Source organism: Varroa destructor, unplaced genomic scaffold, assembly GCF_002443255.2.
Source record: "Varroa destructor unplaced genomic scaffold, Vdes_3.0 BEIS01000003.1, whole genome shotgun sequence".
NCBI lineage: Eukaryota > Metazoa > Arthropoda > Arachnida > Mesostigmata > Varroidae > Varroa > Varroa destructor.
In genome coordinates, this window is record NW_019211456.1 from 51,711,654 (window position 1) to 51,736,013 (window position 24,360).

Below are 24,360 nucleotides of genomic sequence, written 5' to 3' on the forward strand. Positions count from 1 at the left end.
TTTACTATGATCCGTACTTTTGAGACACTTGAATCATCTGACTGGACCGATGTTTCTGTATTTCCAACTGTAGAGAGGAAGAGGTAGTAAAAATAGCCAAATGCAGAGTCCTTAGATAAGCACGGTTCAATGTTACCGAATCAATACGTGATATTGTTCGCGAAGAGTTATTTGAAGAAACTATTACTTCTATTATGACGGTTCTCGTAACAATAACTTGAAATACTGCGAAAATTTTACCCACTGCGTGGTACCGTGTGTATGTTGCTGAACCCTGGCCAAGATGCTTTTATTGAATCAATAACAGTTAACGAGAATATACGTTAACATATGACATATTGGATACCTGTAGCTGAGATCATACGATATTTATTGAATTTTAACACAAAAACATCCTTTCCAATTGCTTGTTTTCTCGACAATGGCCAGGGCTGCTAAGAGAGCGTACCAGGCAAACTCTTCAAGTTAACAGTAAAACAGTATTCGGTAGTGCTGTTAATAGTATCTGTCTATGATCGAAATCATCATTTAAATCATGACTAAAATACATTAGTTTAATTGAAGAACCAATGTTGGTTTAGGAGCCTTGTGAAGTAACTACTTGCTTTTCATTTCCCGACTTCAGCACTCACAACGCTTCATTGTGCATAAATCGAAATAATTTATACTTTAAATCGGAGTCACTTTGTCTGCGAAACACTGAAGGAGATCCCCTGTGTAGTGTTTCTTCAAACGTTCATTTTTAGCCTTATAAAGGTAAGTGAAATCGAGGAACCACCAACCGGAATATGGGCTTGCGTATAATTTCCAGTATTACTACTATCGAGCCTCTAGACCACAAACGCATCGGCAGAAGGCCACAGATGCAAGACAAGGGAAACAGAACAACGAAAGATGTCGAAATTTACCTCAATGATTTGGATCAGGTACACATTTATGGATCTCGATTAAGGCTTGCGAATGATCTGCCATATAGTCGCGACTAGTTTCTACACGAATGTAAGGCCAGGCTTATGCTTCCTCACATCGCTTTCAAAGCAAAGCGCCATCTAAAGGTTGCACAGGTCTAACCAGCCTATTCGGCTGATGTGATTAGGTACCAGTTACAATAGACTGATGGCTGCCTTGCACGTTAGATGAAGATAAGATTAACTACGGAAGTATATGAGTAGCCCAAATGGGCAGGTCTACCTAAGCTATCTGTACGTACAATGAAGATTTCCCCATTATAAAAACTGTCCTATAGGAAGCAGAAAAACAATAATAATGACCTACTTGGGACGATAAGTAAGATCGAACTAAAATGACTAGTGAATAAGGGTATGTGTTGATTGCTAAAGTGAATCTAACGCACCTTCTGAGCTTGTACGTTTTGCGGACTGCTTGCGACGATGTAATACAATATTTGATGTACTGTTTAGGCCCTTACTAAATTCATTGGCGCTTGTCCTGAAGGCGTTCATGTAAAACATTTAGGGAATGATGGGCTTCTTATGTTGCACACTTGCAGAGCTCCAATTGTTTTCCTATTACTATGTGTGGAGCATTACGCAGACGAGCGTACCCCTATCGAAGTGAATTCAGCTAGCCCGAAGTATGGATCTTCCAGGACAGGTGTTGCAGGTTCACTGACGCTAAAGCTCAATAATATACCCCTGGCGCCAGAAAAGTAGGTACGTAAATGTGATGAAACAAAAAGTGTGTTTAAACTTTCAGCCTAGGAAGTCTGAAAATATAGTAACAACACGAACAATAATGTGATTCCCTCTATATTGCCCAACATAGGACAAGGACGATGTCGTCCTCTATTCGTCGAATCCGTCTTTTGAATCCAAGGTAAATAGCCAAGGACGTCGTGGGATAATACTGCAATACCGCTGTAATACTATAAGGATGCGAAGTGTTTTGCAGCGTGGTACGCTTTTAATGTGAAAGAAAAAAAACTGCAAGCGTTATTTGGTGTAAAGCGTAATAATGACGAAACCAGTGAGCAATAGAGTACCATTGAAACTATGCGTATTTCGCTGTCTCAATTGAATACCTGTTGATAAAGTTCCTTGCAGGGTATTTTTTTGCTATAGGAAAATTAGAAAAGAAAAAAAAGGAAAAAACCTAATCTATAAATACACACGTTTTAGTTATTTTGAACACCACTTCCTTGCATACTTCATAACTTCGCTAGCAGAACAGAGTTATATGTGTATCCCACCATGAATTCTGCATTTTTCTAAGACACAAGTTTCGAAAAATTGCATTCTATTTCAATCCAGCATCCTATCTCCTGCTTGAGGGAGCAAGTTTAATCAATTCAAGAGCCTAGATGTATGAATCCTGTCTGCATGGGTCCAGTGTGGACTTTTGCAGTGCTTTCCTTTCAACAGGAGCACGATATTAATTGATAACAACAAGGAGCTACTAATAGACGCCCAAACTATCCCCAGCACGAAACGAAGCATACCTACGCTTGGGTTCGTACCTTGACCACAACGGATCGTTAGGGTCGGCAGGCAAACAAGAGATAAATTTGTGTTTGGAGTTTTACGTCCGTTATCGCCATTTCATCGGACAGACGGCTGGCTGCCAGCCATTTCGAAACGAACCGAGTGTCTCTGCCCAGGTTCTAACCTAGTGTCCCCACGTGTCCCTTCGAAACCCAACGTGTCCCAAAGATTAGCGGGCAAATACGTTACCCGAACGAAATATTTTTACCTAGGAGGCAGATAATGGTGACGAATTACGTTCCGGTAATGTGTTTCGCTGCGAAATCTTTAGTATGACATAATGCAAATTAATAAGAACATTTGTCCTACAATATCGAGTAGCAAACATGCCAACGAGATACTCAACTTTTAGAGGTGCCTACATATGAGTACTACGTTAATACCCGAGTTAATACTTTGGCAGTTCTCAAAAATCTTTTTATGGATTGGCGTACCGGAAATACTAGTACGCTTATCGAGAGAATCAACTTCATCTTTCCCTTAATGCTGAGCGAAGTTGTGACCATCACAACTGATTGACGTTTCTCCCTATTACAACCGATCTTCGTCTCCGTTTGGATGTTGAAGCTTGGATGGATGAAGGATGGGGATTGAAACTTATCATTCATTATTCTTTCAGCTAGAAACTCCGAAGTTCTCATAGGGTACGTAAGGGACTCCAAAAATACCCTACATTAAAACCGCACTATTACGTTAAGGTAGACGTAGCTTTGTGGTTGTCCTGTTGAGGGCTGCAGCAGGCACGGACAATTATCTATAGATTACCAGCTCAAAAGATTAAGGCTACATAAGAGCTAAACTGAATATTATGTTCTTTTTTTTATTACGTCAATAAGCATAATAGGCGTATCAAATTTAAGACCGACTTCAGAGACAAGTTAAATATGGTAATAGAGATAAATATTGTACCTTAAAGTATCGTAGTAAGATACTTGACTGTCGAGTACTGCAAATAAAAAGCAACTTGAGTCCAAATTTGGATTAAGAAACCAATTATTATTGCAACGAAGTTTGATTAGCTTTATAGATAAGCATTGCGATATTAGATAGACATATATACTTTTCGGGCACATTCCTGTGCCCCAAATACCCTCAAATACCCCAACGTTCATATTAGTAATGGTCTACTGATAATCAAATGCCAAGTGCTTCGTCTTGCCTTTATTCTGTCCTGGACTCTCTGTCAAGTGGAGACCTGCAAATCGTATCATTGTACTGGGTAATGGATGCAGCGCATAGCAGCAGATACACCCAAATAAGTCGAATTCATTCAGTCCTAAGTTTTACAATCATCAAGTTGGTCCTATCCAGCCTGCCTTCTAGCCAAGCGTTCGTTCTGTGCTAATGCATCTTTCTACGAGGTGTTTAGGTTTTCGCGAATAGAGAGGTCAGAACATAGTTTTTTTTTCCGCAATACATTTATGAGCATGAATAGCCCAGAGCTTCTAATGTTGTAAGTTACAGGTTAACCTGTGCCAGAGTTGCGTAATGTCCAGTAGTAATGTATTTCCCAGGATATTAAGGTGATAAATTTCATCAGTTCCTGGGCGTCCGACGGCTCCGAGTCATTTTAAAAGCGCAAATTTGCCCAGTTCAAGGTCCGGTCGTTGGCGAACGTAATCTCGTTTGTCTATCCGCTTAATAAGCAACATTCTAATGGCAGGCCGACAATAGCTGGTGAGCATTACTAATGCGTATAGTTTTAACATATCCATGCTTCAGTCATTTGCAAGTCATACAAAACCTGTCGCCTACACCGCTACCCTTAGTTAAAAGCGTTGGAATATGTTTTTCTAGGTAGCTGGAAGTGATAAAGGCATTTTTACGTTTCTCCGTATTTGAGGATATGGGTGCTTGTTCTTCTAGTGTTAGTAGATTGATTTGCTGGCTCTCAACATTAACAACCCGTTGATTTCTCGTGCAATACAATGCGCCGGTCGAATACACAATGGCCCGTGCCGATCGCTGGATACCAACCAATACAAGCTACGCGTCATAAGCCCTTCTCGACTTTAGCCGTGTGTGTAATAACTTCAACAGGGAAAACAACACTAGTCGCTTGTAGACGTCCAGTTTTTTCCCCAAGCCAAATCATGATTTTCCGATCCTCGCCGTATGTATACTTATAAAAAGTAATCAAAAAATAATTTCGAGTGGAAGCCAACCGACACATTTAGAGACTGCAATAGGTTTAACTGGCCGTTTTCTCATTCCGTGGCGCGCCTTGACAAAAGATCTTTGTCTCATTCGTGTCGCATGGTAGAGTTCAAATGTATGTCTTCCTCGGAAACGACCTCTGTGTCCGATCGGCGATATACATACGTAATCCCGTCGGCAACGTGTCCATAATAACAACTAACAGCGATACCGTCACTCTCGAACGACTGACTGCAGTTAAAGAAACAACATCGACCTGTTGGCCAATTCGGTCAAAGAGCCTTACGAAGCCTAAGAAAACATGGCTTGTATAACTTCACATGTTTCCAGCTCTGCATGCTCACTTGCCATTTGCGCGATAACGGCCAACATTTGTATAGTTCCATTTTCTGCTAGATCTAAGTTACTGGGGTTATGTTCATTAGGCTATTTTTTACACCATCACTGGACTCTTTTAACGTTTCTATTAAAACGAAGTCTTATTTCATAAACGAAAACAGAGCTTTCTTGTACCGCTTAAGGTCGCCATTGTGCTAAAACTTCCGTGTGCTAATGTCGAAAAATGTTGCTCGATCGTGTTAGATTTTATACAACACAGCGTTCGAGCTTCGGCGCGATTCAGCAAAAGAAGCAAGATACTACAGAAAGAATCCTCTAAATATGATGATTGATTATTTCGGCTACTTCAGCTCTTTGAAACATGTCATTACTATGCAGCGTTTGTCTCGCTAAACGATTTGCAAAGTTCAGCGTGTACCACTTTTAATGGGCTCCGTATGAGCAACAGCAATGGCTTTAAAAATACCACATCTGACACTCACGCTGCTAGTAAATCAAACCATTTTGAAGACCATCAAGCGCGCCAATGCCATTCTTCAGGTATCTCTCAGTAGTAAAAGTATTTTAGGACCTACAGGGGCGTTATAAAGAGGTAACGTATAAATCAGCTTTCTTGATAAAATAGCGAAGCGCTGCATAAACACACATATTAAATTTGTCAACTTTACAGCCTCCTCTTTGCCAAAGGTGACTGCGAATTGACCCAGACTTGGCGATAAGTGTTCACGTTTTATAGCACGAAATCTGAGAGCCCTTAGAACTCTGTTCGTCAAATGACAGTAATAAAACCCATTTTTTGCTTGCATTATGGCTTCGACAAGGTCGAATTAGATGTAAACTTAAACCGGATTTGTTCGGAGAACGGGCTCTGTTCCTTGAGATGATACAAACTTTTGTGTCGCCTTAACTTATCTTCCGGTGGGCTAAACCGGAAAGCTTCGGATAACGCATCGATGGAAGATAACCAACCGTTGCTCCACGTAACCAGTCCTAAATAAGTGAACATAGAGGATCAGCAAGGTGACAGTGAGCTTGCAATTCATTTGGGTTCCAGCAAGCAACACTTGGATTTCGGCGATGGTTCGTATAATATTAAAAACAAGCATGATGAAAATTAGTCCCAGGAAGATTCAACCCCTATGCTCCCCCAAAGGGTGTTGAATAATGCATCAGCAAAAAGCCTAGAAAGAACTTTGTCTGAATCAGCATGGACGTATCTTTCGCAATTACGCTAGTTCTATTTATTACAAATAAACATCGTCCCCCGGAAACCGGATTTACCATGTCTCATCCGTTAAATAGCATAAAGTGATGAGGGCCCATTAGTAAATAATATTCAGTTAGAGCTATTGATAGCAGATTGAACTATCGGGCCATTTTTTTCGTACTAACACCCGAGTCACTGTCGAACTCGAGACACCTTGGCTTTCGTGTCACGATAGTCTACCAGCAGAACGAACCGACGCTGTGGCTGAATCAATTGAATCCCTATGGAATATAAATGATTTCGTTAACAAAGCAACTAACAAAACAAAACGATTCTTCTGCTAAGCAGACTACCGTATCAAACGGCGTATATGTGTGTATGAGTAATTAAAGTTTAAGCTGAATTACTAGACATTTGTTTATTATATGATATTATATATATGAGTTACAATTCAGTATTAGAACACAGAGAAGTATATTCAGTATTAACATCGAAACGTCTAATCAGTCTGATGAAAGCTGGAAGTGTGTGTCGTAATTTAAATGATTATTAAAAAGAAGCAAAACAAATTATTAGCCCTTTGCAGAAGATAGAAAAACAGATGTGTAGCAGGAATTGCTTAGAAGTGCGACTTATTCAAATTCGAAAATGCAGCTACCGGCAAAACGCTCTGGGACCAACAAAATCGCCTGGTTCCAGCGACTCATCGTTCTCGTGGCATTAACATGAAACCTTCGATCCTGATCTTATACAAGAAGTGGAAGAGAAGGAGACTAGTGGTTTACGATCATCGACTTCGTGTTACGGTTATAGGTGTAGTTAGAAACTCACCGAAAAATCCTATCTTCCAAACTTCCTTTGTTCATGTTGTTCTTTTAGCTACCCTTTGTAACGTATATTTTCATAGGTTCTTACTACAGTTACTTCTGCCGAAGCGTTGGCATGGTGGCCTCGTAATATGTCTGAGTTCTCTGTGATTCGGCAAAAACCTTCCAAGTTGAATTACTTGAATACAAAGTCCGATGATAAGATGTCTATAACACGACGATTTTTTTTTATTATTAGGCCAGATTCCAGGGTCACCTCTTATCCAGCTACGAAGAAGTGAAATTTCCACAAAAATCGAGGCAGTCATAAGAGCCCTAAATCGGGTTCGACGGAGCATTTCATTAAACACTTTCCCAGATGTCTAAATGACATGTCATAATGAGCAATGGTCAGATGTTCGCAGGATGTTGACTGACATATATGGCTGGAAACGTTACCCAGACTGTATATATAAAGTATTCAGACTAATCCAATGTACACAATGTGTATTCTACTATTTAATACGATCCAGTCAATGATTACGCAACTAGCTAAATAGATGTTTCTAGTTCTACTTGCGTAAGCGTCATATCAAATGGCTGACTTCCACTAGTATAAAAGAAGAAGTCTGTCTGTTCCAAGACTTGAACTTAAGATTGATCTATTCCTAAGTTGAGTTCGAGTTACCAGTACACCATAACAGAGACAAGCCAATGGCATACTTAGAGAAGATCCGAAACTATTCGACCGTTAGTGTAAAAGCGCATAAATAAAATTTGCTAAAATAAATCTATATTATATTATAGAATTAAATCTAGACTATATAATAAATAGAGATATTGCCGTTCCTCTCTTCCATGCTTGGCGATACGTACGTTTACACGTGCCAACGTAGAATGGTTTACGATCCTTTACAAATTAGCTTTCGTCTAAATATTCGATAGCGTAGAGCAAACGCCTCTTTCTTGGCAGTGGTTAAGTTAGCAAAGGCTACAATTGGTTCCCACTACAAAGGTATGAACAGACAGACCTGCGAGCGCCTCAAACGGGAAAAATGACAAAAAAACCCAATGTAAGAACAAGTCAAAGCGAGTCTTACGCTAGAAATGTGCCCTTCTACGAGAGTAAATCCTCTATGTAATCTTCCACTGCGTCCGTAAAAGGTAGAGGACACTCAACAATCAAATGAATATCTAGCGTTTTAATAGATGTGTCAACGTAACCTGTATTCGTAGCAATACATTTATCTAAACGTAACTAGGCCGCGCGTTATGGTTTTCTATGATGAAGCGTCCTTTGTCCAGATGATTTGGCATGTCGTTCCTTCCAGTATGCAAAGCGTTGCCGCTGTACTATCATCACCGTTTGGCCATTGGATACATTTTGTCAGCCGCTTCACGAAAAACAATTATATAGAATCGGAATCTCTCAAATATTACGTTAGGATACCATTTGCGAATCGTACCCCTAAAGCGCAGCACTTTAAATAGTTTCGACGAAGTTATTATATGGACTCCAGCTCCATTCTTAGGAACTGTCATTTTCAGAGCTACCTTGCAAAGCATTTTTTCCTGTTTGCATGTCCTGACCTCTGACCTTGATCCAGCACTTTGAATTCTATGTATAAATTAGAAACGAACTTCTCCTTTCCTGTAAAATATTCATACGTATTTGGCACATTTCACTCGTTACGGTTACGAGGGTCGACAAAATGTAAAAGATTAACAATTGAGTAACCAAATTAACACACATATGGGAAGCTAATGCGCAGGATTTGCACCAAACGGAGCGTCTCTTTTTCTACAATAAATCATTTAGAGTAGCATGATATAGCTAGCGAACCTACTCTTTTTTTTGTTGTTTCCAGGGGTTCGCATATTACATCCCTATGGGCGTGCTATATATATATATATATATATATATATATATATATATATATATATATATATATATAGCAAATTTGTACTCTGACCGGATCTGCCTTCATATCACTTTGAAAACGGGAGCGCGTCAGCCAGCTGCTTTCTAACGCATCGACATATATATCGGTTGTCACCAACGGCGGCACAGTAAACACGACTTCGCTCGCCTTCTGATTAAAACTTCGTAAATTCGTCTGGCAATGTCTCGCCAAACGACTATCACTAATAGTTTTTTTAGTGAGCATTTATCATTTCTGTACGTACGGATTATCTTATCTTCATTGTGTTCTCCCATAGCACTGCCATTGTGGACCGTACTATCCGTAGAGGCTTACGTTGAAGCTTGCCGAGTAATCGTGTCAATCAGGCACAGCATTAAACATAGCAACCCGACTCCCGCTTAACTACAGAAGTAGTGCGGGTACTGCTGGAAAAGCGACCAAAATAAATTCATCAACGAGAAGAACTTTGCCAATTCTCATGTCCCTAAAAGTATTGCAAATCGTATCACCGTATGCGATGAGTCGTACTGACAATCAGCATCGAGCCCTGCCTGATGGCGATAGTCGAGTTGGACAACAAGCATCAATCTCATGGTAGTCCAAATATAAGGAAGCCCAGTTCGATAGCGCTCACAACACCACTCAACGTGTAGAAGCCTGCCTACGACGCCTCTGCCTCTTGCTTTCAACCGGCGTTGGCCAAGAGAGCTCTACTGTCGCCTCTGGTAGTCGCGTCCACTGAGCCATCCAGGTAATACAGCAGCCAGACGCCGTCCCGATGACTCTACTACTCGATACAATCCCCAAGCTATTCAGCGGTGACATTACGCAATATAGAAGTTGGCGTAGCAGATGGACCAGCATGGCGTACTCAAAGAAATTAATCGCGTTCACAAAGTTACCTAAGGACCATTTACAGATCTAATTCAGTTAGTCAGGAGCATGCACGCTAACTACTATATTGCACTGGAATAACAACAGATCTATCGATCCTAGCGCGCGTCGGCAAAAATCCTGCATTTAGTTAGTGACATGGGTCTGCGGCAATCGCTGAATCGTCTGCAGTCGTCTGTGCCTAGCCTGGGCATCCAGCTCTCTGACCACGTACCCATGCACGAGCCTGCTGTCTGATCGTGTGTCCCTAACAGTATCGTTCCCGAATTTGGGGAGAATGCCCAACGCAAAAAGATCTTTTTCGGTTCTAACCCTAACGATAATTAGCCCAGTGGCCATCTAACAGTGAAACCTCTCTACAGCATGCTGAAGGCATACTCGCATGCCTGGGCCCGCACATCGAGCACAAGAAACAGGCGTCGCCGATATAACATATAAATGACGGGGACAATACTAGAAAGTCGTCGTGTTCGTTGACTTCACTCAGTCTTCGTTAGCAACGTCGACCGTTGGAATTATCGTTGTGTTCAATAGGGCCGTTTATCTTTTCGCCTTCTGCTACGCAATCATCATCACGTGGCTATAGCTCCGACGCCCATCAGTATCGCCCGTGTTTCTTTTGCAACGCGTCCACTTATCGTCCTTCTCAGTTGGCTGAGCGTTGCGATGTACTTGACCGACACGATTAGTGTGCTCTTTACTTCGCTTACCTTCGTAATGAAGGTGTTCGACGCCATGGATCTCCCTACGTGGGTCAGAGCTGAGAGAGTCACGACCATTACACGACGATGCATCCGCCATGGGGGTATTCTACATCCCAGCTTACCGCAGTGTCAGTTTCATAGATCGCTGCTGCAATAACGCCGGCGCTCACTACCCCACCACCTGCACCGATCATGATAGCTTTGGTCAACCTAGTGTTTGACGACCAGCTCATCTAATAAGTGCTGCTGTCACCTTTCTGAAACCGTCCCGGATTACGCAGTTTTCTATTCTCTCGGGAGGCCGGCCTACGTACATATACACGCATCCAAGGATGCGTATCGTTTTAAGCCGGCGACATACTGAATTTTGCGGGTTGTCGTAATGACAGAAAACGCATTAAGATGTATGCTCGCTCCGACGACTTTGCCGTTGACCCACTCTCAGTACATATACAGCATCCGCTGGCCGATAGAGTTTGCCTCGAGAGCATGGCACCCAATGGAATCCATTAGTAGCATGACATCGTGCACCGCCGGCTGGCGTTGTCACAAAGGGACTGATCGAGTTCGAAAGTCTGTGTGGGTGGTTGCTATCGGACAACTTGCTTAATGATATTGCCTACCAGGCGGCACCACCTGCAAATGCAATCGGCTCCCGTTGAAGATGTCTGCCCGGTTAAAAATGAAATTCCGCTTTGCACTTACTGGGATCTAGTGCGCAATCCAGTCGCGTCGTGATGGAGAAATTCGTATATACCAAATTCGCTTTATTGTCTCGCGAAGGACTGCCTAACGTCCTGCAACGTCTGAGACTGAGATTGGCCGGTTGGAGGCCGACGTAACACCATTTCCATGTGCACCTATTTAAGCAATCACATAATAAGAATATACACATAGAACGATTATTGTAGTGAAATAAGATTAAGTGCTTCGTATTTAAATTTTCCAGTAAAAGGTCACACCTGGCGTGGATTTGAGGAAATTTTCCACCCATGTTTAGTTACTCACTCTTCTAGCATGTGGTGGGCAATAATAACGGATTTACTAGCTTCCGTCATAGTAACAAACGAGGCGAAAAAATATAAACAGTAGAGCTTCGTGGTAAGCCAGTGCGTGCAATCCACGCGTCTTGCTTGTAGACGAAATTTATTATAACTGACTTACAGTAATGTGACGTAGATAGAACACCCCACCATTCTACCCCATTGTTCAGATCAAAGGTCTATTTATAACCTTTCGATCAGCATGCTATATCCCACATTTCCTTTTCTAACTCGGAACTGTTCTCTCACTAAAAACGACAATGTCCTTCAGGTGATACAGCTATGCTGGAACAATACCGATAACAATCTTATTTGCCGCGGGGCATAATTGGTATATGCTTAAGCTGTGGTGAATATTGATCAGTGCCTTTCTGGTATAACAAATAAAGCGCTTTGGTTCTGTTCTAGCAATATTTAAACCAAGTTGGCGCTTTTTGTCAGTGCGTACCCTAGTCAGGTACTTGCCCTAGTGTCTTCTAGCTCAGGTCATTTTGTTATTTTACCTTTATGGCGTACATGTTAATACCACTTCAGCAGACGGAATTCTCGACAAATAGGACATAGTCGATACCATTTATTTGGTACGTGTGCACCGTAATATGGAAAGTAAAAACGTATATGCTTCAAGATGTGTGTATCAGTAAAACGAATTACTATAATGGTCGAAGTTCAGCTCAGTGTTTGTGATGTTACTTACTGTGCGGTGTGTGCCTTGATCGGCATCGCTTTTGGCTAAAAATGTCACCTCGGACTACTTTACGTATGCCTTTGTGCGAAAACTTTTTCCTTCTTTAAATAAAAATTTTAATTTAGAATAACGTTTTAGATAAAAACGGAGATTTCTTTTTTTATCATAGGGCGCTTAAACGAGTCAGCCCCTTTGTAACGCCTGCATCTACAGTCCGCTGCAACTCAAAGGATTTTGAGTTTTCATTCAAAATATTTAACCTATTTCCCGATTTTGTTCGTTTAATTCTCGCCATAACATCCAACACTTGCATCAAAGCTAAAGGCTATGGATGGAACCCAATTGGACAATACTACTTCACATCGAAACTGGCCTGGCCTACGATTAGGCGTCTTTATCCCGACAAATTACGCAACAAATACTCAAAACACATTTCTTGATTTCGACTGGTCCAACATTCAATTCCGATCTGTTAGACGTTTTCGGAGCGATACATTTTGAGTATTGGCTTTTTTTTTTTTTTTTTTTTTTATGTTCCTTACGTACCCGTAGCAGCCAACCCCAGATCTCAAACTGAGTAAGACCCCAACCCGTACCTCCCTTCAAAAGCAGACGTCATTCTAAAAGTTCGTTGATTTTAATGACGGTCGTGTCGTCTGGTTCCATTCGAAATTGTTCGATGATCCAACGGCTATTGATACTCAGCCAATAGTAAGAACCGTTAAAAGCTTATTGACAACTAGAACTGACAGCCGAATTTCAACGAATAAATATGTAAACAACCTATAGCTAAAAAGGACCTATTTAGCTTCTAAATCCAAGCTTTAGCGCACTACGGATGGATAAAGGGCAACAGAATCTATTTTATATTCACAATTTCTCGGTTTGTGTCCAACTAAATGCTAAAACTATTACTCGGACGTGGTAAATAATTGGGCAGTATAAGTAAGCATGTAAGCATAGATGACAGTCTATTTACTTATAGCCCTTTGGAATATGCCGAGATCATGTTAATCAGAGATGCCGTAACTACAGGCAAGTCAATGAGATCACTCGTCGTCACAATTAACGGAGTGCCGTCACGAACACCGAAAATTTGCTGCAGACAGAGATGCCTAGGGCCAATTCGCAGTACGTTGTTGAGATTGACTGGTTATAAATAAATCGTATACCGTCGCTAGCTCGCCGTATCTTTCCATTTATCATCTACGGCAGTTTATTCCATCTGGCCACCTATGGACTTCCCCAACGAAACAGAGCGTTGCATTGACTCCACGCGCAAGGTTAAGCTTTAGACGTCAACAATTTTCTTTGCCGGGGCAAAACAACTTTCACTAAAATGTAAATTAGTTTACTTTTTTTATACGATACGATTTGCTATTTGTAGCGCAGATATCTTCGCTAATCAACCTTTTAGCCTTTATAGTAAAGGGGCTAGCAGTGGGATGCAAAAGCCTTGTCATTGTATCGTGACTCTTCCTTGGCTTTTTGCGCGCGCTCAAGCAATTTCGTCTGCAGCCTCGAGCAATGGAAACATTTGTTTGTGTTGAACCGTGGCCCATTCACAAGATGACAAGAACGTCTTATAGACGTAACAATTATAGGAACCGTAAGGCTGCGATATGTAGAGGTCCTAAGGCCAACGGCTCCTCCCTGGATCGCACGCGGCGAAGCTGTCTCGTCACACCATGAACAAGCGAAACAAAGAAGCTGATCGTTATTCCTGCAGCTTGCCTTTCGACCATCTAGCAGTCCATAGGTTGTCTCGTTGTACAAGACGCACATCGCCATGAGTGAGCATTTCAGTTCCTAGCTTAATAGTACAATAATATGAATGAACCGAGACGCGTAGATTGAACAAGATGAAACTATAGCTATCGACACTGTCATTCAATCGGTGATATAATAGGAGCTGATCCCAGCATGCTATGCACGTACCGTTTCAATAAAGTCATTGTCACAAAGCAATTACTAGCTGACGCCATAGGAAACAAAATGAGGACAAAATCCGTTTGTTGCAATAAACTAGATGTGCCTGATGCGAAATCGGATCGGGAAGCATCAAAACCGTTCCTTTATTAAAACCCTTTATTTCTTCCACAAACATCTAAAAGTAAAGACAAATCTTAGCCCTTTCCCAGTAGAATCCATGACTCGATCATACTTCCGTAACCTTACGACAAGATTCCCGCCCAGTTGCGCCATACACACGCTACAAGTGTTGCAGTTTACATCCATGGTCGTCATGGCCTTTTGTCCTCTTCAGCATGCAGCGACATGCTGCACCCAGTAGCAAGTCGGTTTGCATTGAGATGATGGTAGCCGTCCACGCGAAACCATATTAATACCACCGTAGTAAAAACATGGTTTGGAACATTACGGTAATTGAAACTGTATGCCATAACAGTTATACTGTTGTTTCAGCAGAAAATGAAAGCCGAGTGCGTGATGCGCTTCGTGCGTTATTTGTGCATCTACACATGCACACTTTGGGTAGAGCAGCTTCTGTGATAGATGTCGCAGATCATAGCTTTTGTAGGTGCCTCGAAGCACGCCGATCGGGGAATATAGGGATCCTAAAATCGACAGCTACTTATTTCGACGGGCACTCCTCTGGTTGACGAGAAAATATGACTTTATTTTACACTGATTTGCATAAATGCTCGCGACATATTCCCTGCTCAAAATGCGTACCACCAGAGTGGGTCAGTCGGCTTGGTTCGAAGGGCCGCCGGTAATGGAAAGTCCCCATGTTCACTTTGCTTAATAATTGCCATATGCGACGGGACTATTTGTCAATAAATAACGTTCAACCGTAGGAAAGAAGGAATCCATTTTTCACATCTGTAAATTAGAGGGTCTGATTTCTAAAGCCCTTGGCCGACCAGACACCTCCATGCATTAGAATTGTACGTAAATACATGACAAACACTTTCGCTCATTGCTTCGCATTGATGTTAGTTGCTATTTATACGTTGGACTGTATAGATGTATGCCTCTGATCACAACACCTCTTTTTGTTGAGATAGGGAAGCGCATTACTTTTGGAGTATAACAGTTCATATCACGTGAATATAGCAGTCCTTTAGCTATATTCTACAAGTTTTAATTAGTTTTCTAAAATAATCTCCCCTAATTCTAGGACTTGTATCCTAAGGAGCACTGCCCTAGGATTCGTCGAGATGATGTTAAGGAAAGAAGTGATTCATCTTGAAGACACCAACCAACTGGAACGTTTAAAGACTGCTGCATAAAGAACAGCTAACTTTAATCTTGTTTGGAATGCTGTCAAACAATGCTGGCTGTGTCCAATACGCCTAAGGGCTGTGATTTGCCCCTCTAACTGGGGGCAATATGAATTTTTGCCTGTCTCACTTTATCTTCCAGCACTAATTATTTGCAAATAAGTTTAGTGATTTGGTACCTATCCATACAATTTTTTTGTTGATTTAGGCCATGAGTACACGCTACCCCTTTTCAGTCAGAGTTGAACATGATGGGTCATACGTTTAGCTGCGGTTCTTATTGATTCTCCTTACAGATGTTCCGTAAAATGTACCTCTACAACAAAAGCCATAGAGGGGATCTGTGTAAGCGTAATTTTATAGGTATGTATATCCAATACTTCGCCAGTTAAGGGACTAATGATGACAATGGCTCTTATGAAGCCAAACAACAACATCCCCGTTTTGTAATCTTTTAACTTCTGTTTACGTCAATGAAACATCTACATACATTTTACCTTTATCTCCATAACAATTTCGGGATTACTTAGCCTATAGTGCATTGACATAGAAAATGTGTTATTTTCATTCAACAAAATGGCTTGCCTTATATCTAGTTCCAGTTAGTATCGGTGGTGCTTCATTGCGACCCATTTTTTTGTGTTGATCCAGCAAGAAGCTTGATGCACACGCGAGCACAGCAGGTTAAAAATCATTAACAAAATACTTTTAACCGCCGAAAATGATGATATCCGAATATTAAAAAGGCATATTGGAACAATGAATGCGTGTGTTAACGAGATGCCTAAACCCCCTTTTTTGTCACGAGCTTCACTGACCCGCCTAGTTAACCTACTAGAGTGATTGGAGATTTATCAACTCCAATATTCGCATACGATGAAACTATGAGCTCTAATCTGTAGTCTGACAATTTCTTAGCAAGCCGGACCTAGCGGACTTAGCAAGACCGTTAAAGTGACTTCTGTAAGCAAAAGTAAGCGGTAATGCCACTCAAATAGCTGCATGACACGCTGTAAAGTTGTAAACAGCGCTCAGACTATTTGTCATGAAAGTTACAGGACGTCCAGAGAAAATTGTCGCTAACGGAAAATGGCAAGCAGGGTTATCTTATCTAGATAGATCGATAATTCTGATCCATGACACGCTGTCGATTGAATTCAGAATAAGGTGTATTCGTGCCAATATTCATCTCTAAGTATTAAAATCCGTCAGTCATTTGTAAATTTTGCAACAAGGCTGAACACGGTCAGCTTTACGTATACGGTCTGTCTTTAGCACGTGAAGATGCTTCTTTTGGTGCAAAAAGTCTTGTTTTCTAAATGTACATGAACAGCTATATAGGAAGGTCGAGAGAAATTGTTTAGAGGAATTCAAATCGACAACGATGGGTGGTGCGTATATATATGTGACTGTCACAAACGAATCCAGCGGACTCTCAAATCAAAAACTTTTTTGAGTTAATTAAGCTAGAATGGTGTTTTTTGATATATGATAGAGATACCCTCGCGTATTCTTTTCTAGACTTTCCCCAGTGCCGTGGCAGTTTTCGGACAGACATATGTTTACCATCAGTGTTCTCCTGTGTAACTTCTCCATTTATGGCCTCTTAAAGTAAATTGATATGTTTGCCCGCCGGTAGCTATTTTTAAGGCATGGAATGTCCTGTCTTAACGCGGACTTAGATCAAGCCAATAAGCATATTGAGGTCGATGTCAGATCTTCCTTTGCTCAATGCAGGAAGTAATCGTACTAATGTAGGCCCATAAATTTTGGCGTTAAATAATCAGATTGCGTGCTTTCGAGTGCTGCGCCGATGGTTGATAAGTCTCCTGAAGAAACTCCAGATATTGTTTTACTGTTAACGAGTATTTCATAGTAATAAATGGCCTTGATGCCCAAGGCATCGTACACCTGAGCCTGTTCGACACTCTCAATTTCTCTTGGAGGTGACGCCATTTTCTCGCCTGGTCCTTTTCCGGTTGGCGGTACCCTGCCTCCTCTAAGCCAACTGGACGTTTTGTAGACTGTGAGTTTTTGTAGACTGAAAATCGCTGATTGCAGGTGGCATATAGCGCACGTATTTTTAGTAAGCCTGAAGACAATTCACTGGGACCTATTCTTACTCAGATTTAGTAACACGGTTTTTAGTAACACGGTTATAATTCTGTAACACGTTACATGTGAAATGCTACTTTTGATTGGCAAAATCCTTACGCCCCAAGCTCCGCTTTCGTGAAGAGACTCCCTTTATTTCGCCAACACCTTCTAATTTTTCAATTCGCAACATCTGCTTACCCTGTTAGATCCATTATATATATATATATATATATATATATATCCATATATATATATATATATATATATTATATATATGACCGTTGGACGAGTGCTTATATAGCACTCGTATATATGATATTAGTTTTGCTAAGTCTTCGGGAAATTCAAAAAATTATTGAAAGTGAAGACACTGACCATATGGCTAGTGCTTGGAATTGAACTGATTCATAGACCTTGGATGCAGGAGTTGCCAACGGACACGCTTAACACCTACATGCGACTACTTTGTGCCTTCTAGTGCGGCCTTAGTGGATCTTTAAATGCAACAAGATGACGGTATTAATCCACCCATCGACCCAATATCATTGATGTTATTTAATGATCAAGTTAATTTTCCATTATGTTTCGTTTCTATCATTATCATCGTTCTTAATTAGTTATAATAAACCGTATAGTAGCTACTACCGCAGATACCTCTGGAATATATGAAACAAGTACAGTATATATGTCCGGAAGTTTATATAATAAATTGAAAAACTTAATTCAAGCAGACGGCTCAAAAGAATAGTTTAGTTACTTAGTTACTTCTAAGCCGATTTTCGATCTTCTTCTTTGCAACGTTCTTGCAACAACGACCAACATTTTCGTATGCGCTCTTGCCTTTTCGTGTATCATTAATCAACTTAGTTTCCACCGCAAACATATATATTTTACCCATCAACATCATGTTTTATAAGCAACGGGAAACTTGTTAAAGTCAACAAAGAAACAACAACATGACTGTACTTATGACTCAACTTAATAATAACTGAGATCAATAACGGTTATATTAGCCCGCTGAGCTGAACTTCTAGTTATCGCTGGCTAGAAATGCGACATAGTGTCCTCGTAATGGTACTATGGTGACGTCTTTGTCTCCTGGCTTTGACGCTAGGTATACGTAAGGTGGATTAGAATCAAAGCCAGGAATGACCATCATTTGGTTCACACAGGAAATCCACCTTCTGCAGAAGAATAACATTAGGACAATTAAACGTATTTTCAGTGTTCACACCTTCAGATCATTTCAATCGAGGTCGATATCGATCAGGTAATTAATTTCGCAATGACAGGATTAAGCTTTTAAGTTGTCCTTGAGGAACGTGTTTTCAAATTAATGATTTTTACCCTATACAGTGGGTTAAGCAATAAAGTTATACGACCTAAATAAAGGTAGTAACTCAGTCCCGTACGACTCGTGGGTCGCCGACTTATTTTTTGGTAGCGATGATATTACAGATAAACCGTAAACGTAAGGGGTAGTTTCTAGTAGCAAACTGAACATTTGCAATGCATTCTCTGACCCCAAGATACAGCATATATCTCTGCCATGTTTTTGTACTAATAACTAGGTGGTCCTGCGTAGCAAGCTTGTAATGTCGTATAGTTTTTTCACCGACTAAACAAAACATGCAACATTTTGTCTATATAAATGTTTATATATATAAGATTTTTGTCAGGAATAGGTAGTCTTATTTAGCAGAAGCACCTCTTAAAGGCCTCTGACCGTCACCTAATACGGACCTGACTATGCGTCACAATCGCACAAACCGTCAAACACAGTTGCTGTTGTGTCATTGTGCTTAGTTTCAATATACACGGTTATCTAATAATCTATAAAAACTGCCTAGTAGTAGAATAACAGTCATAATTAATACCATTGATACATACTATCCAGTTAGTTCAGCTACAAACATATCGTATCATATTTTTTATCATCAAACCCACATATAAATCAATCCGCTTGACATCAAAATACCGGCACGCTTTGTTGTCGTATCTACAGGTAACATCGCTCCTACCTGTAGTTATAAGTGGCTGTGGGCACACGATCCCTAAAGGTCTGCCTAATCCAAATAATCCATAATCATTCTGTACGGTTTTGATCCGTTACCACTACACGGTTACGATGAACCTATGAACAAATTACTATGTTTTCTTCAACACATCGTTTTTTTCCGGATAATGAAGTTCCTTGCAAGCAATAACCAAGCAATTGAATGTCATCGTTAGTTAACGAAGGCACGTTTCGGCAGGATATCAGACTTGGCGAGACTTTTGCTGTAAACCATTTCTTCTTCTGCACTTCCCCCTTTCCTTCTTTTCTCCTTATTTATATATAATAACACTGATCTTCGTTGTGGATGCTGCCAACGTCCGCACTTTTCGCTATAGAGATTTCAAACAATAGCACTCTTCATGCACTGCTCAGGTGTTACCTTCGCCGTCACTTCCTCAGGTATCTTTTCGATATTTTTGCGCGTCGTATTATTTACGCACGTAGTAGTGGGTCCGGCGGAGAAATCGACAACCCACAACATGAATTGATATATCTCAATGCGCTGCACTGCATCGGGTTATATAGGGGCCAAGCGTTAATCAATTGTTCCAATCCGGCTCATCACATTGAGCTGAAACGTCGAAGACCGAAGAAGCTTTCCGAGTGCCAACCTGTGGGTTTCTCCTCTTGACACTCTCCGAGCGGTTTTCGTCAGAAGTCTATGGGTAATGCCATGTGGCCGATAGTCCCTTCCCCGCATCGACCCTCTCCAGCATGAAGGAGTGTTGCTGAAAGCGGGAGGTACCAGTTTCACTCCTAGAAAAGAAACGACCATGAAGTGGAGAATGAGGACGTTTTCGACCCTTATATCCCTATTTATAATAGAGATGGCCTTCAAGCAAGACTAGTGGAACTATGGAGAATGGCTTGACGTGGACAGGAAAGTGGGCCTTCTCTACACATAAACCTGCAAAGACAATCAACAAAAATGCCACTTTGCTCAGACGACTTGATTATAAAGGAGTTCGCTATAGCTACTTCGTTCGTGTTAAGTAAGGGTGTGAAGGCTTGCGTTTAGAGTATCCTAAAAAGGTTAAGTTCGTTGTAGCTGGTATAAAGAGTTAATAGCTATAACGTTGAAACTGTATGTAACAAGGCTAATGGGAGTGTATTGTTGCCAGATGAAACTGCACTCGCCCGCATGTATGCATTTCTTCTTATGGATGAAGTTTACTGTGTATTATAGACACTAGAAATTTGATGAATGACTCTTCCGCTCTACGCTTGCAAAAGGATGCAGGATATATATATATATATATATATATATATATATATATATATATATATATATATATATATGCAAATCGGTACATCGATATGAACCACCCAACAATAGACAGCCGAGAAACATTCAATTCACAGATAGTATCCTTAGTTTAGCGTAAAACATAATTGCCGACAGTAACATACACTCATACCCTCACTGAAGGGTTGACTTCAACCCAGGATCGAGTCCAACGACTGAGACTCGCGACCAAAAACACTAACAGCAAAAGTGAGGCATCTGGACAGAGTGCAAACGATGTTGGACTCGGACACGATTGTCCAGCGAATAGCCTTTCAACCACGGTGAAGCCGCTACGCCTTAATCGTGCAACATGGCAGGCCGAGATCTTACGCAGATCACGTTTCCATAGCCTACTCGTACCACAATAGAATGAAAGTAACCTAAACGAGGTGACCCTACCAAACGTTACGTCGAGCCATTCTTTGATAGAGATAATCAACGCTTACTTTGCTTGAAGGTTAGCCAACATAATTGATCTATTGCTTGTCTCAGCAAGATGGCGCGTTCATGTATTTTTCTGTTTCTGTGTAGCACGTTTAGGGTAGTAGTACCTAGGCTTATACTCAGTTTGCAACGGAAATGAAAGTTCTTTACTTTTAGTAATTTGTTTCAAAAAGCTAGAAAGTTACTAAGCAAATGCTATGGACTGGAATAGCAGTCGCGTTATAGCTCAGCGTAGAGTCAGCACTTACAATAAGGCAAAGGACGTTGCTTTCGCTGTAGGCGTCATACCGATAGTTTACAGAGGAATAAATTAGATTTATTCGGTTGAGAAGAACTATTATCAAAGTTGGAGCATTAAGAAAACGATACCCATCTAGGAATCTAACCGGCATAGTTTAATATTGCCCCATCGTATCAAATGCAGAATAGGCAAACGGTTTCTTATCAGTGGGCAAACAAATGCGCCAGATCGTTGCTTTGTTAAGCGAGTAATCTTCATGCGTAAGTGATTTTTTCATAAACTTTATAGATTTAGATAGTCATATCTGATCTTTGTTGCTCGTTTTCATTAAACTAAGCATAGAAATCGATAGTACGTAGGACGATAACGCGCGTGGCCAGAAGTTTCATTCGTTCCAAGTATGTGTTTGGACTTGGGCAAAAATTTCTAAGCCTGATTACAAACGCAAAGGTTGTAGTAAGCAGCGAAATAGGCTAACGCGATGTATACATTGAAATGTTCAATCATATTGTGACAAAATACTCCTGGGATACGTCTACGATTTGAACAGAGAGTAAATGACAGCGTTTATTGGCTGCGTTCAAAAACATCGTATCTTGATAAACGATACATCGTTTCTTGTGATCGAGAAAAAAGAGAACATTGCATTGCAGATTGCAAGGACAGCTTTTAGCTAAAAATTCCATTGCAAAATTGAGAGGGCTAAATTAGGTTTTTTTTTTAAGGATTATGAGCAATTTTAGTCTCTGTTGACGCGTCAGTAAAAATGTTCCTGTGAACAAGGTGGTGAACGATGGGACCCAGCGATCCTTTGCGACGATGCCTAAAGAGTCTCTGACAAAGGGAAGGCGCAACGATAAGTCCAAGCCTTCTGGATATAAGCGGCACTCAAGCGACAAACAATAAAACTAATGAGCGTGATTGACGACACACAAGCAAGTAGAATCCACGTCTCCTTTTTCCATTCTTCTTCGCAAATGCGCGATAGACGCTTGACGTCGATAGGAAACTCAGAACGGGGCCGCCTGAGTTTGGCCAAGACGTCCCTTCGATCTGTGTGTTGTCGTAACGAAGCCTCGCTCCATTCAAAGGGTCGATATCCTTATTTTGCTAATAACAGGTAGGGGCATTTTGGAAGCTTCTGGTGAAATAGCCGCTGCTAGCTTTGATAACCTCAATATTTTTTTAATGGCGGACATACATCCATGTTCTCGATACGACCTACGTACACTATCTGCATTCGGCCGCGAAGAAATGCTTTCATTTCTGTTTCACAAGACAGAGCGAAAACCTGGTGTTATTTCTGCGGGTCAAACAATGTTTTTCGTGTGTTTTACACTCGATCCGTGAGGAGGATTCTATCTTTTGCAAGTTTCAAATATTTTACATTCCTAAAATAGGCAAGTTATATTTAGAATATTCCTAGTTCGGCCCGCGCATTTTTATACTACAAGGTCCTGCATTTCCAGAGACCATATTTTGTATGCCTATTGATAGCGAAATCTATTTGTAAACGTAACAAGTAAACAAATTTAAATTATGTTATACAAGCCATACATCATACGGTAGCGCTTTAAAACGAAATTACGTACCACCAATAAATAACAATCTTTGAACATCATCAAAGACTATGCCACTTAGTTTTAGTTAAAGCACCGAAACGATAGAAAATGTATGCGTAATTTTCATTTTAAAAAACCGACGAACAGGATACTGCTCCTGGGAGTGTGGCGCAGTGACACCTTGACATACATTATATGAAAATAGAAAATGAGAATATATAGTTATACACAGGGTGCTAACCTTAAATTCGAACCTGTACCTTTAGATTGTTGCTAATATAGATTATAAGGAAGGCAGACACTTTTCAATTGTTTTTTTTTACACATGCTTTGTTTGTCGTTGCATACGGCCATTTTCGCAATATTACCTTCGTCCACATTGATTATACCTTCAAATCGGGATCTAAACGACTGATTGACCGTTCGTTCTGTGATCCGCAAATAGCTTTCTAATGGTAAGCATACGTTGAGCGATACTGGTAAATTACTCTTCTCTCAAAAATTGCCAATAGTTTTCTCTGTATGAAAAGTTCAATATTGTAATTGTTGCACCTTGTTCGATACGTTTTCGGGTGCTTTATATATAAGCCGTATTGACGCTTTTCCAGTTCGCTTACGGGGGCGTTTCGCGGATTTTTCTGAAGCCGATAACAAACAGCTAGTGACATAGACCATCCACCCCGGGCAACGAAGAAAGCCTCATGAAAACTCTCTACAAGTCAAAGGATTGGATAATAGCCGATCTTTGTTCAAATCAAAATGTGTTTCCCGCCATGGCTTCGATAGACACAAACAAATACGTAATAAAGCATCAATTTTTATTAGAAAACGTTACTTCTGGCAAGAAGAACCTGCCATTTTAGTCATTTATCAATTATAGCATAGCTGACATCCTTTTACAATCGGACCTGTCACGAATGCCTACTTTACTTTTATTTATTTATAGTAGAGTAATTTTATTAAAATGTTTAGTACATTACACACATATATATAAGATCGTCATTTGAGATGGCTAGTCATAGCCAGGGCAATTGACCAGCAATAAATACATGAGGGGCATACGTCCCATTGTAGGTAATTTAGTGTCATTTACAGGATATTCATTAGAAGTTCCTATTATACATATATATATTTTAGCGTATATATACATAATATATATA

At 40.6% G+C, this 24,360-nt stretch overlaps 1 protein-coding gene across 1 annotated transcript in view; it reads right to left on the bottom strand.

Annotated features, from left to right (window-relative positions):
• LOC111247358 (secretin receptor-like) overlaps positions 1-20,370 on the bottom strand; it is a 95,963-nt gene extending 75,593 nt beyond the window's left edge. The window contains exons 1-2 of the mRNA XM_086985539.1: positions 19,628-20,370; positions 11,239-11,393 (exon numbers count right to left, since the gene is read on the bottom strand). The gene's annotated coding sequence lies outside the window, so the exon portion shown is untranslated. The remainder of the gene's footprint in view (positions 1-11,238; positions 11,394-19,627) is intronic.
• Positions 20,371-24,360: the final 3,990 nt, after the last annotated feature.